The following is a 13,370-nucleotide window of genomic DNA, read 5'->3' on the forward strand; positions in this document are numbered from 1 at the left end:
CACCTCCGGGAGAGCTTTGACCAGATCCCGAGGGAGGCTGGGGACATTGAGTCCGAATGGACCATGTTCTCCACTTCCATTGTTGACGCGGCTGTCCGGAGTTGTGGCCGTAAGGTCTCCAGTGCCTGTCGTGGCGGCAATCCCCGAACCCGGTGGTGGACCCCGGAAGTAAGGGTTGCTGTCAAGCTGAAGAAGGAGTCCTACCAAGCCTGGCTGGCCCGGGGGACTCCTGAGGCAGCTGACGGGTACCGGCAGGCCAAGCATGCGGCAGCACGGGCAGTCTCGGAAGCAAAAACTCAGGTCTGGGAAGAGTTCAGGGAGGCCATGGAGGAGGACTACCGGTCGGCCTCGAAGAAATTCTGGCACACCATCTGGCGCCTCAGGAGGGGGAAGCAGTCCTCCACCGACACTGTTTACAGTGGAGGTGGGGAGCTGTTGACCTCGACTAGGGACATTGTCGGGCGGTGGAAGGAATACTTCGAGGATCTCCTCAATCCCACTGACACGCCTCCCATACAGGAAGCAGAGGCTGGGGACTCAGAGGTTGACCCATTCATCACCGAAGCCGAAGTCACTGAGGTTGTCCAGAAGCTCCTTAGTGGCAAAGCACCGGGGGTGGATGAGATCCGCCCTGAGTACCTCAAGTCTCTGGATGTTGTGGGGCTGTCTTGGCTGACACGTCTCTGCAGCATCGCGTGGCAGTCGGGGACAGTGCCTCTGGACTGGCAGACCGGGATGGTGGTCCCCCTATTCAAAAAGTGGGACCGGAGGGTGTGTTCCAACTATCGGAGGATCACACTCCTCAGCCTCCCTAGGAAAGTCTATTCCAGGGTACTGGAGAGGAGAATTCGGCCGATAGTCGAACCTCTGATTCAGGAGGAACAATGCGGTTTTTCGTCCTGGCCATGGAACACTGGACCAGCTCTATACCCTCCGCAGGGTGCTCGAGGGTTCATGGGAGTTTGCCCAACCAGTCCACATATGTTTTGTGGACTTGGAGAAAGCATTCGACCGTGTCCCTCTGTGGGAGGTGCTCCGGGAGTACGGGGTCGGAGGCCCTCTGTTAAGGGCTGTACGGTCCTTGTATGACCGGAGCAGGAGCTTGGTTCGCATTGCCGGCAGTAAGTCAGATCTGTTCTCGGTGCATGTTGGACTCCGGCAGGGCTGCCCTTTGTCACCAGTTCTGTTCATTATTTTTATGGACAGAATTTCTAGGCGCAGCCACGGGCCGGAGGGGATCTGGTTCGGGAGCCACTGGATTTCATCTCTGCTTTTCGCGGATGATGTGGTCTTGTTGGCTCCTTCGAGCCAGGACCTCCAGCATGTCCTGGGGCGGTTTGCAGCCAAGCATGAAGCGGCTGGAATGAGAATCAGCACCCCCAAAAGGCCATGGTTCTCGACCAGAAAAAGGTGTCTTGCTTCCTCCGGGTTGGGGGAGAGTTCCTGCCTCAAGTGGAGGAGTTTAAGTATCTTGGGGTCTTGTTCACGAGTGAGGGAAGGATGGAGCGTGAGATTGACAGGCGGATCGGTACTGCGGCTGCTGTATCGGTCTGTCGTGGTGAAGAGAGAGCTGAGTCGAAAGGCGAAGCTCTCGATTTACCAGTCAATCTACGTTCCTACCCTCACCTATGGCCATGAACTTTGGGTCATGACCGGGTGGCAGGGCACTCCCTTAGAGATAGGGTGAAGAGCTCTGTCACCCGGGAGGAGCTCGGAGTAGAGCCGCTGCTCCTCCACATTGAGAGGATCCAGCTGAGGTGGCTAGGGCATCTGTTTCGGATGCCCCCGGGATGCCTCCCTCGGGAGGTGTTTCTGGCATGTCCCACCGGGAGGAGACCCCAAGGAAGACCCACGACACGCTGATGTGACTGTGTCACTCAGCTGGGAACACCTTGGGATCCTCCCGGAAGAGCTGGAGGAAGTGTCCGGGGAGAGGGAAGTCTGGGTGTCCCTGCTCAGGCAGCTGCCCCCGCGACCCGGCCCTGGATAAACGGACGAAAATGGATGGATGGATGGAATAAAAAAGTAATCGATTCTTGAAAATGTTTTGTGGACCTAAGAGTGAAAAAAGGGAACTGTTTTTTATTGGGATAAAGAAAACACCGTGGGTCCATACGTCCTATTTCGTTCATTAATGATTCAATTGTTTTCACTCTTTCAGAAGGGGGATCCCGTTTTGGGGAAGATTTGTCTAACAATGGGTCAATTGCACAGTTAAGGTCACCACCCAAAATAAACAATGGGAGTTTAAATCTGGTAGTAATGAGATTACCTTCCAAATGAATGCATCATCATGCATAAAGATTGACATCACAACAGTGACATTATTGAGGGAGCCTGAAACTATCACAAAATGGCCTTGCTTTACTACTATAATTGGAATGAAAGGTTTGGCCAACCCATGACGCCTTTAACCTATGATGATCCTTGGTGGTCAGATGGGTCTTGTGTAAGAATGCAAATTTCCATTTTAAGCTGTTTTAGATGGGAAAATATTCTACCTCTCTTGACTGGGACATTGATCCCTTTAACATTCCAGAAGACAAATCTTAGAGGTGCTCCTCTGTTTTTTTGGACATTAGCCATAATATATGGAGAAATAACATAACACCCCATTGAAGGACAGAAAGTAGAAAAGAAGAAAAAAAGGCAAAACAAAAACAAAACCAGACTTGTAGGAACTAACACCCTAATTCCCCAAAGCGAACACCTTCAGAACAGAGATACAATAAATACGTTTTAACATTCCTAAGACTGTCCTACGAACTAGAACTAGCAGCAGGACCCCACTAACTGTGTCACTTCCGAATGACAAAGAAACCTGTAACCTTCTTTAAATCCTGAGTAAAATAATTAGTGCAACTAAGTAAAGAGAATTAGCAGAGGGCAACAACTCACTCACAAAAACACCTGGATTACAAAAGAAGTGGCAGAAAAATAAAGTTTTACAATAGTAACTTCAGAAAAAGAAGACATTTTAATGAAACTGCTGACTTTCAAAAATATCACTTAGAGAGATGTCAAGGACCATTGTCTTTCAGACTCATCTTTTCCAGAGCTGACCATGAGTGTCTATGGGCTTTCACGCACATTAAGTCCCGATGAGGCCGGTGTCCCCTTATTGAGCTTAGCATCCAGTAGCTGGTGGGAGCGAGGCAGGGGTCTTAGAAGTCTCTGGCTTTTTGCGTAGAGACAAAATAATGGTTGTCATAACCTGGAAATGAGCCGGATTTATTTATTTTAATATATATAATCTATATTGTGGGAAGCTGTGGCAAATCTCAAGACAGATGTTTAAGTGCAACGCAGATCCCCTGCTACTTCCGCAGCACAACTCCAAGACCGCAGATTTATTATTCACCTTAGACACAAACATTTGATGAACTCCATTACCAGCTATGTCATATTCAACCATGGTAGCACAATGTAAAACTTACGTTTATGCTAATTTAACACACACATCCTTAGAACATAAGACACAACCGCAACACTCAGAACATGTACAGAAAGTAATAAAACTAAACATATCTGAACAATAACAGTCTCATGAGTATTTAACATTACACTCCCATGAGTCATTGCGCCACCCAGCGCTCACCGTCCGCAACAAGCACTCCTCCAGTCATTATAATATTCTAGCTTTATTAATCCTCTAGACCCTATAGCGCCCCAGAGCAACTGCTCTTTGTTTCACTATAGTGCCCATCAGTTTTAAAGCCTTCCCAGTGTATCAAAACACTCAAAAAATATTGTCCTGAACTCTGGATTGAAGAAATATCAGGCTGTCATCAATAACTGGAAACGGAAATAGACATCGTAATGTTGACAACCAGTTGAAAACAATGTTTTTTCCATGGGTTTCCGGCTGGTCTCGTAACAATGACTCGGCATCACATCATCAACATAGGTAAACGTTGGGACCTATATGGCTCTCACTGCCAGGAGCGGACTCTATTTTCCGGGGAGATTTTTTTTACATACAAGTTACTAAAGATACTCCCCCCAACAACACCATAGTGATGACATACTGACGAAGAGTAGGTAAGGAGTATTGGCTGTGTTGAGAGCAATGTTTAAATGAAAAAGCCAGGCCTACGACTACATTACTAATGTTTTTTTATAAAGTTAGTGTTTGGTATTTTTTATCTTTATTTTCAAAGCCTAGAGTTATGTAATGAATTACTTAGGAAGCAAATATGGGAAAATATTGTATCATATATTATTATTTCGTCATTATACTACTGGGTCATATTCATCATAATATATAATGACCCAATAATATACATACATGTATACATACATAATGTATATGGTTATGGTCCGTGTATTTTTTGGTCATTCGCATTAAAAAACAAAATACTAATGGGTATTTGATTTTCGTTTTAAAATACAACAATTTAAATTGAAATACAAGGCATTTTTCTTTTTCATGGTCAAAAAGGGATGAGCGAAATTTTTAAAAATGATTCGATTTTCATTTTCTATTTCATATAACAAAAAAATAAAATCACTAGAAAACAGAAACGGAAAAAAGGCCAGTTTTTTCATATTCTGATACCGTATGTTGTCATTTACAAGATGGTGCTGTGTAGAAGAATGTCATAGCCCTGGCTCAGAGAGCAAGACAAAGTGGGAGACCACACACTTTTAAAGAAAAAAAAAATTAAGATTTAATTTAAAGTTGTTAAATTAAATCTTTATTTTTAAATGTAACCCAAAACAACATAATAAATAAGTCTGTAATCTGTAAGGTCAGTAGTGTATGCAGTGTTGTTTGTAAGTGAGGTGTGGTGATGATAAATCAAAGAAACACACAAACCAAACAGGCAGCAAGTGGTCAGAGAGAGCTAGAATGGGAATGAGGAGCCAGCTAAATAACCTGGGCTCAGGCTGCCCAGGTGAATCTCGTCAAATCAGCAGCTCCACCCATCTACCTGAAAGGAGCCTGCAAGAAAACCAAACAAAGGACGACCAGGAGAGGGCGGGGTCGTCACAAGAAACAGTAGACTAGTAGGCTATGGCAGGGTAATCTACCGTGACACATGGACATGGAACTGCGGGCAAGAAAGCCGCCATTACGATCTCCATGGTCAAATCAGCCGCACTTAAATTTTGAGTGTATTGAGTATTCTCAGCATAATGGTAAATGCGGAGAAACAGCATATTTACATTTGGTTTTCAAAATAAAGGAATTAAGAACAGTAAGCTATAATTTGACCCTACATTTAAAATAAAATATGTTACATTAACGTGTTTCCTGTGCCCATGATGAATAAAAACCACTTAATATCCAGTATCTTTTCTGCACCAGTGTGAAGAAATGCCAAAATAAAAGTCCCATGTTTATGCCTCCAGATTGCATATTTTACCATATTTGAGGTAAAAACACATTGCTCAATATTTCCTGGCTACTGATGGTATATTTGACTTTTACACATTTAAGACTACAACTATACTTTATATCAAGCATTTTTACTGCACCAATGTGGAGAAATTCAACAATAAATGTTCTGTATTTGCAGGGGCGGTTCTAGGGGGGGGGGGGGGGGGGGGGACCAACAGGGGCCAGTGCCCCCGTGACTCTGAGTCTGGACTCCCCTGTGGCCACCCTGACAGGGAGTCTGCATTAATAACACAATGACAGATTTCTTGCAATGATTTTGCTCTGAAGGGAGAGGCAGAAATAAAGTGTCTCAGCAGTTTACTACCCAATCAAAATTGCTGAAATTGTAAACACAGTTTTGTCTAAATGAGGGATTTATCCTTTTTTCCAGGTTGTATGTGTCCCCTTACAAAAAAGCCGGCCCCAACCTGGCCCCCCTATTAAAACTGGTCTAGAACCGCCACTGCGTATTTGAATCTCCATGTGGCATATTTTCATATATTTGAGCTACTGTAAAAACACATTGCTCAATATTTCCTGGCTACTGATGGTATATTTGACTTCTACACATCTAAGACTACAACTATACTTGATATCAAGCATTGTTACCGTACCAATGTGGAGAAATTCAACAATAAAAGTCCCATATTTATACCTGCAGATTCCATATTTTCATATGTTTGACGTACTGTAAAATCACTTTGCTCAATAATTCCTGGCTGTCGGACTTCTACACAAGTGTTCTTACAGTAGCTCAAATGTGGTCAAATATGCAATCTCCAGGTATAAATATGGGACTTTTATTTTTGAATTTCTCCACATTGGTGCAGTAAAATGCTTGATATCAAGTATACTTGTAGTCTTAGATGTTTAGAAGTCAGATATATCACCCATAGCCAGGAATTATTGAGCAAAGTGTTTTTACAGTAGCTCAAATACGGTAAAATATGCAATCTGGGGGCATAAATATGGGGTTTTTATTTTGGCATTTCTCCACACTAGTGCAGTAAAGATACTTGATATTAAGTATTTTTTAATTCATCATGGGCGCATGAAAAACGTTAAAGACTGTACAGGTGCCCAAACATCAAGGGACTTGTAGAGTGTCATGTCCTGCCATATTTGTGGTGGATATTTTGGTTCTTGGTGTGTTTTCTTTTTTCTGTTTGTGCTTACAGAAGTGCATGGAGAGGCTGGGCGGAGCTTTCCACTACCGGAGCGGCTGTCACACATTCACCTGCAGCTGGTTGGCAATCAGCGCCTGCTGATAAACCCCTACTCTCCACACTAGCTGCTGCCAGATGAATGCATGAGTTTGCTGTGGCATATGGCTCCAGTTAGACTGTCATTCTCTGTGACCTTTTTTTCTTTCAGAAATCTAATTCACTCTTGCGTTCTCTCTACGGTCTGTGTTCACAAGCACGTCGGCCTCCTGTGTTTCAAGCCAGTGCAGTTGTTGAAGGATCGGTATAATGTGCTCCCAGGACCATGTGTGACAGGAAACTCTTGGAGTTACATTTTGACACACTGTAGTCTTTCTAACCCCACATAGGCAGGCCAAAAAGAAGGGAATTGCAGTAATCAAGTCTGGATGTAATAAAAGCATGGATAAGAATCTCAGTACCAGAGTGGGAAAGTGAAGGGCGGAGTGTTGAGATGTTCTTAAGGTGGAAAGTGGCTGTTTTGGTAATGTGTTTGATGTGCGTATCAAAGCAGAGGGTGGAGTCTAAAGTGACACCAAGATTGCAGCAACAGGGGATGGGATGAAACCAAGGATGGACAGTTTAGGGTGAGAGATTTTGTGAAGGGTGTAAGCAATGAGGATAGCCCCTGATTAAGTTTGAGGTTGCATGTCATCAAATCATTATTTCAAGCAAACAGGTTGATGGTGGATGAGTGTCTGTGGGTTTGGTGTGTATGTATAGTTGTATGTCATTTGCAATGGAAACTGAGACCATGCCGACAAATAATGTGACTAAGTGGGAGGATATTCATTACGAAGAGTAGGGGCCTGAGAACTGTGCCTTGAGGGATACCATGGGAAAGGGGATATGTAGGAGAAATTAAGTGGGTAATTAAGACAAACTGTTGTCTACCTGTGAGGTAGTATTATAACCAAGATAGGGGAATACCAATGACACCAAGTAATGATTCTAGATGGTTAAGCAAAAGACTACGACAGACTGTCAGAAGCAGCAGTAAGATCAAGGAGGATAAGTATGCTGCAGTAACGTGTGTCAGCGGCTAAAAACTGCCTTGTTTTGCTCTGAAATCAGACTGAAATTCTTTCTATAGTTTGTTTTTGACATGTGTGCCTGGAGCTGGATGGCAAACAGTATACTCAATTAGTTTAGCATGAAATAGAAAAATGGAGATTGGGCAAGAGGTATAAAAGTCCTCCGGATCAGTTCTGGATTTTTTAAGGACTGGTGTAAGTAATGTTTAAGCTATACAGAACAGGGCAGAGTAGGGGTGGGCGATACTGCGAATTTTGGTATCGATCTGATACCAAGTAATTACAGGGCCAGTATTGCAGATACCAATACCGATACTGATACTTTTTGCTTGAAAATTCCTGATCATTGAGTGATTTAGTACTTTTTCCTTTAACTAGTTGACCATGATTATGATAACGATAAAACACAGGACAAAGATTTTCTGCATGTAGCCTAAATAGAAATACTGATGTTCCTTCAACAGATACACAAAGGGGTTATTATATTCTGCCATATTCAAACTTCAGGTTTGAGGTAGGCTCTATATCAATATAAGTATATATTTCTGAGTTCCAGTTACAGTGAACCTGAGTGAGCGGAGGGAGAGAAGTGAAGAGGAGCGCTGCGCTCACACAAACTCTGTGAGGAAATACGAGTGATTTGCTGAATTTATAGAAGAGAAACTACAACAAAAATATCGATCTCATCACGCTAGTATCGATCCGATACCAATACTCACCTTGGTATCAATGCTATCGATATTTGGATCAATCCGCCCACCCCTACAGAGCACAGGCAGACAGGATTTGACTAGAGTGGTGGGTATGGTGTCAAGAAAGCACAGAGTAGTGCTGGATTTATTGATCAGTTCAGTTACAAACTGGTTGTCAACAGGGGGAAAGCAGAGAAACAGATAGCCAGGAGGGGAGGGGGCTAGCATTAAGCTGAGTGGGCATGTAGTTGTGTAGCTGCAATACCATGAAGTCAGTGCACAGGCAAGAAGGAGGAGTGAGAGGAACTTGTCTAGCAGGTTGAAGTAGCTTATTTACACTGAGGAAGAGAACGCTGGGGTTTCCTTGACCTTTTGAAATAATAGAAGAGAAGAAGGTGTTTCCTGCCATGGTCAGGGCTTCTTTCTAAGTTTTAAAGATTATCTTTATATGTTAAAGCATGGACAATCCAGTTATCCTGCATGGACAATCCAGTTATCCTGCTGAGATGTTTACATTGTCAACCAGGATGTGAAGCAGGAAATTTCAAAGCAAGGCATTTAAAGGATGAACGTTGTTGCACAGGGGCGGTAGTGACCTTATGCGTTGCACAGTATAGTACTGCAAGACTACCTCCCCTTGGATCAGAAAGAAATATTCATATATTGCTGCCAAGTTTCAGTTAGACATAAGAAATAAATACTGTGCTCAGAAATTGCATAATTTCAAGGAGCTTTGTTATTTAGTGATTTCATAATTGATAATTAATCTTTAACGAGGATAATATCAATTGCATAACCTGCAGCGATCCTGTGTGGAACACAGCGTAGCACAAGTGGAACTGCTCGTTTTGGACCTACGGTGTGATCAGGCACATTGCTGGCACATCTCGCGGCAGCAGAAAGTGTTTGCAGTAATAAGATTGGCCCTTGATCTAAAGCCGATGTTGCATTGTTTGTTTGACCTGCTATATAGAGTGCTCAGTATTCAGATAGTAAAATGCACCTAGTCGGGTTCACAACACATGTAAGCCCTGCTTTAAAGATTAGAGAGGCTGCTTTCAAACCTTTTTCCATGCAGAACAGTAATGACACTGTAGCAAACATCATGTCACATTTAAGCAGCAGAACTAAAATCTGTACTATATAGGAAAGGACAGAGGATACTCTCCAGGGGAAACAGCAGGGATTGAGCTCATTATTTATCTGGATGAGAATAGCTTGACTGGTTTCACTGTATGTTTTTGGTGTGTGAAGAAAAACACAGAAAAGTAACATTAGATACAGACTGAACCTGTTGGGAGATTTCAATAATAGATTAAGTTAAACTATACTCTGTCTTGTACATAAACATGCACATTGCCTCTCTTATGGGGGAGACACAGTAAGGGCCCTATTTAAATGGTGTATGGCCCCACCGTTTCACAATAGTCTTTCTCATCAACAACTTAGGTTGTATTTCCATTTTCATGAACACAGTAATGTCAGCAAATATCGGGGCACATTTTATCAGCAAAACTATAAGCTGTAGTTATTAACTTGATTCCCTTGTGTCCTTAGCGTGCTGACTTGTTTGTGACTGCTTACAACTACTCCACATTCCTTAAATTGCCCCTCAGGGACAAATATTTTGAATTGAAGCAAACAAAACAAAACTTTTAGATTCTGAAAATAAGATGTTCAGACAGAATCTCAATATTTATCAGGAGGACATCTACTTCAGGCCAAATAATTTTACTTTATGAATATGGACTATGCGTCTGTGTGACCTTTCCATGTGTAGAACACAGAACATTAATTCACTTTAAAGCTGGTCTTAAATCTGTTTCATGCTGTTTAAAGTGCACATGATTCAGATTGTAAGATGTACCTACACAGGCTGATTCACACCTTGCATAATAGTGAAACTTTTGGCCTAATGTCAATTTTTGATCACATTTTAACGTAAAACTTTTTACATTATGACAATACATGTTTACATTTACAACTGTTTTTTTCTACATGTAGCAGTTTACTTTCATCTAAATAAGCATAAATTTCTATTGAAAATGTAATTTGTTGAATTCCACCATTGCACAATGCTGCAGCTTATAACTTTTGTTTTCAGAGTTAATATTGTCTTTTATTGCACTGAGAGACATTTCTTGACTTGCAGAATTGTTGGACATAAATTGTCAGTTTCCTCAGCTGTTGTGGTGAAACAACAGATAATGTGCTCAGTGTTGGGTACCATACTGTTTTTATTTCATATTTCCATATAAACTTGCACATTTGGAATTGATGGGCTAAAAGAGTTAAGCATTGTGACTGTGATAAAAGTATATTTAAAAAACATACGTTTTATTCACATACTTAACACGTGACATGTGCTTATGTTTACAGGCATATACAGTATTTAATTTGCTCCAGAAACAAACTGTCGACTTAACACTTTTTACTCAATCGGCTGCCCTGTGGCTTCAACACTGAGCCTACAGCCAGCTCGATAGGTCAGAACCTAAACTTCCTATTATATTTATTGTTATGGCACTAGCTCATTAAGCAGGAACAGCTCGATGTAGCAGTAAACTTTACAGACTATGTACCTTACTGATTCTATTGTACATTTTATTTTTCCCTTTCCTGTGATCAAGTCAAGGGGTTTCACTGGACAGTTTTAAAGTTCAATTTTATCTAGATCATCACAAATAGATCCACAAGTACAGTATGTCCTAAGGAAATAAGCATGCTTTATGCTGCTGCTGCTATATAAATATGATATCATGTAGGTATTCTGATTACACTATTGTCATCAAGATGTGATTAGGAACACTAACCACAGCTCTTCCTCAAGGCGTTAAGTAAACATGAGCATTCATTTCACACTTTTCTCATCGTGTTGCTGAGTTTCAGTTAGATGTCAAGGGAAAAAAAATTGGCATACTTTCCAACAGCTCTTTATTTAACTCACAGTATAAATGTTAAGTCTTGTCCTTAGAGATAGAATTGCAAAATATCCTTTCACTAGGATGTTACACATTGTGCCATTGTCCAGGATACTAGCAGACCATGAAATTAATACACTGTGATAAATTATTCATTATTCAAACTCCTTTTTATCCATTACATCTCAAAGGAATCCTTGAGTGCATTCATGTTGACAATGCATAACTGGACACTGCATGGCAGCGCTCGTTTGTTTTACTTTGAACACCAGTGTTAACCAAGCTGAACGTGACATGTTAGATTAATTATGCTGTACGGAAAATGACCCCCAGGGCTGTGTGTGTCATATCATACCTTCCGCTATGTCCCAAGGCCTCGAGATCCAGGCTCCCTCTTCACCTGAGAGAGACATAACCGGATTACTACCCTCAGGCTGTCTTTGCCTTATCTCTCCTCTTTGCAGAAACAAAGCCCTTAAGAGTGTGGGAGGTCACATATCTGATGTCTGTTATATGGAAGCCAGTGGTGCAGATTTGTACTGCAGAACAATGTCAGTTAAAGTTTTGATTTGGGGGAATTGGGGAGATTCTATTTATGCAGAGGTTGACAAACTCCTGAATGCCTTATTTTCTTAATTAAAAGTAGCATAGTTCTAGGGAAAGTAGTGTTGGTTGTACAACTCTTGGAAAATTGTGATATTTTGACAACTTTTGCATAGAGTATCATGGAACTTGGTGCAGCTATTAAATCTCCCCAGAGACTTATTCCTAATAATTCAGTTTAGCCACAGCTGTATTTTGATGGATGTGAGGTAACCTTGCCAAAAGTTCATGCTGAACACAAGTTCACCGTGTTTGCAATTAATATGCCAGTTTGTTTAGGCCTAACATGCTTGTGCTGAAATGCGACCACTATTGGTGCTCAATATGGCATTTGGCACCTTTAAAGGTCCCATATTATACTGTTTTTCATCAATTTCACACAGCTGTCAGAGGTCCAACAACACTGTATTTGAAATGCATTGGCCCAAACCCATCCGTGGTCCTGAATTTCAGCTGTCTAAAAGTCGCTCAAGTGAGCTCTACTGAGAGCAGGCTGTTCCTGTGCCTGCACCTTTAAATGCTAATGAGCACCGTCTGTCAACGCCTGCCTTGCCTGCTACATGCCCCTCTCAGGGAGACGATGCCGCTTACGCATTTAAAAAAAGAACTAACATTTTCAACAGGATGTGAAGACACAAAAGTGGACAGTAATGAAGTTAGCATGTCACGGCCCAATGAAACAGGGAACCCAGATGCGGACACAGGCAGGAGGCAAGGTGGTGAGTTCAAACCAGAAAGTTTATTAGAGCACGGTGAAAATAGGAGATAGGGCGGGGGGAGCAGTCCAGGAGGCTGGGTCCACGGCAGGGCTCCCGGAGCAGGCGAGGGGGGCAGTCCGAGAGGCTTGGTCCACGGCGGGGCTCACGGAGCAGGCGAGGGGAGCGGGTCCAGAGGGTCAGAAGGAGGGGCCGGAGAGCAGAGCAGGGACAAAAAATCTAAAACAGTGAACAGGGTTACTGACGGTACGGAGTTATGAACAAGGTACTTGGCTGAAGTGCAGTTTACTGACTTAACAGTGGCTACGATCTGGCAGCGTGGAGGTGGCCGGGCTGAGCATAAGAAGGGTGGCTGATTGCAGGATGGGATGCAGCTGTTGGTCACCTCTCTGCTCTGTCCTCGACGCACCTGACACACACACACACACACACACACACACACACACACACACACACACACACACACACACACACACACACACACACACACACACACACAGGGAGAGAGACTGGGGAGGGGGTAATTAAACCCTTGAAGCAGAGGGACTGGCTGAGGGGGATGTAACATAGCATGCTGACCAGCTAGCCTGGGCCTGTCTTGCAACACCACTAAGTACCAGCAAAAGACAATGGCCCAATAGCCCCTGTGGTTTCAGCTGGGAGATACAGTATATGCCATCGTTTTAAGTGATAAATGCTCAAAACAAACCTACATAACACAGAAAAATGTAATGCTCTTTCTTCTGTTTTTCTTACTAAACAAAAAAACAACAACATCCAACATCTGAAATCAGGTTTCTCTTAATTGGCTCGTTAACT

At 42.7% G+C, this 13,370-nt stretch overlaps 1 long non-coding RNA gene across 1 annotated transcript; it reads right to left on the reverse strand.

Annotated features, from left to right (window-relative positions):
• Positions 1-12,555: 12,555 nt before the first annotated feature.
• LOC115590884 (uncharacterized) lies at positions 12,556-13,152 on the reverse strand. The gene is made up of 2 exons (XR_003985848.1): positions 12,845-13,152; positions 12,556-12,770 (listed from the first exon to the last, which is right to left on the reverse strand). It is a non-coding gene; the product is annotated as an uncharacterized LOC115590884 (long non-coding RNA).
• Between the last annotated feature and the right edge of the window lie 218 nt (positions 13,153-13,370).

This window comes from Sparus aurata, chromosome 1 (assembly GCF_900880675.1).
Source record: "Sparus aurata chromosome 1, fSpaAur1.1, whole genome shotgun sequence".
Lineage (NCBI taxonomy): Eukaryota > Metazoa > Chordata > Actinopteri > Spariformes > Sparidae > Sparus > Sparus aurata.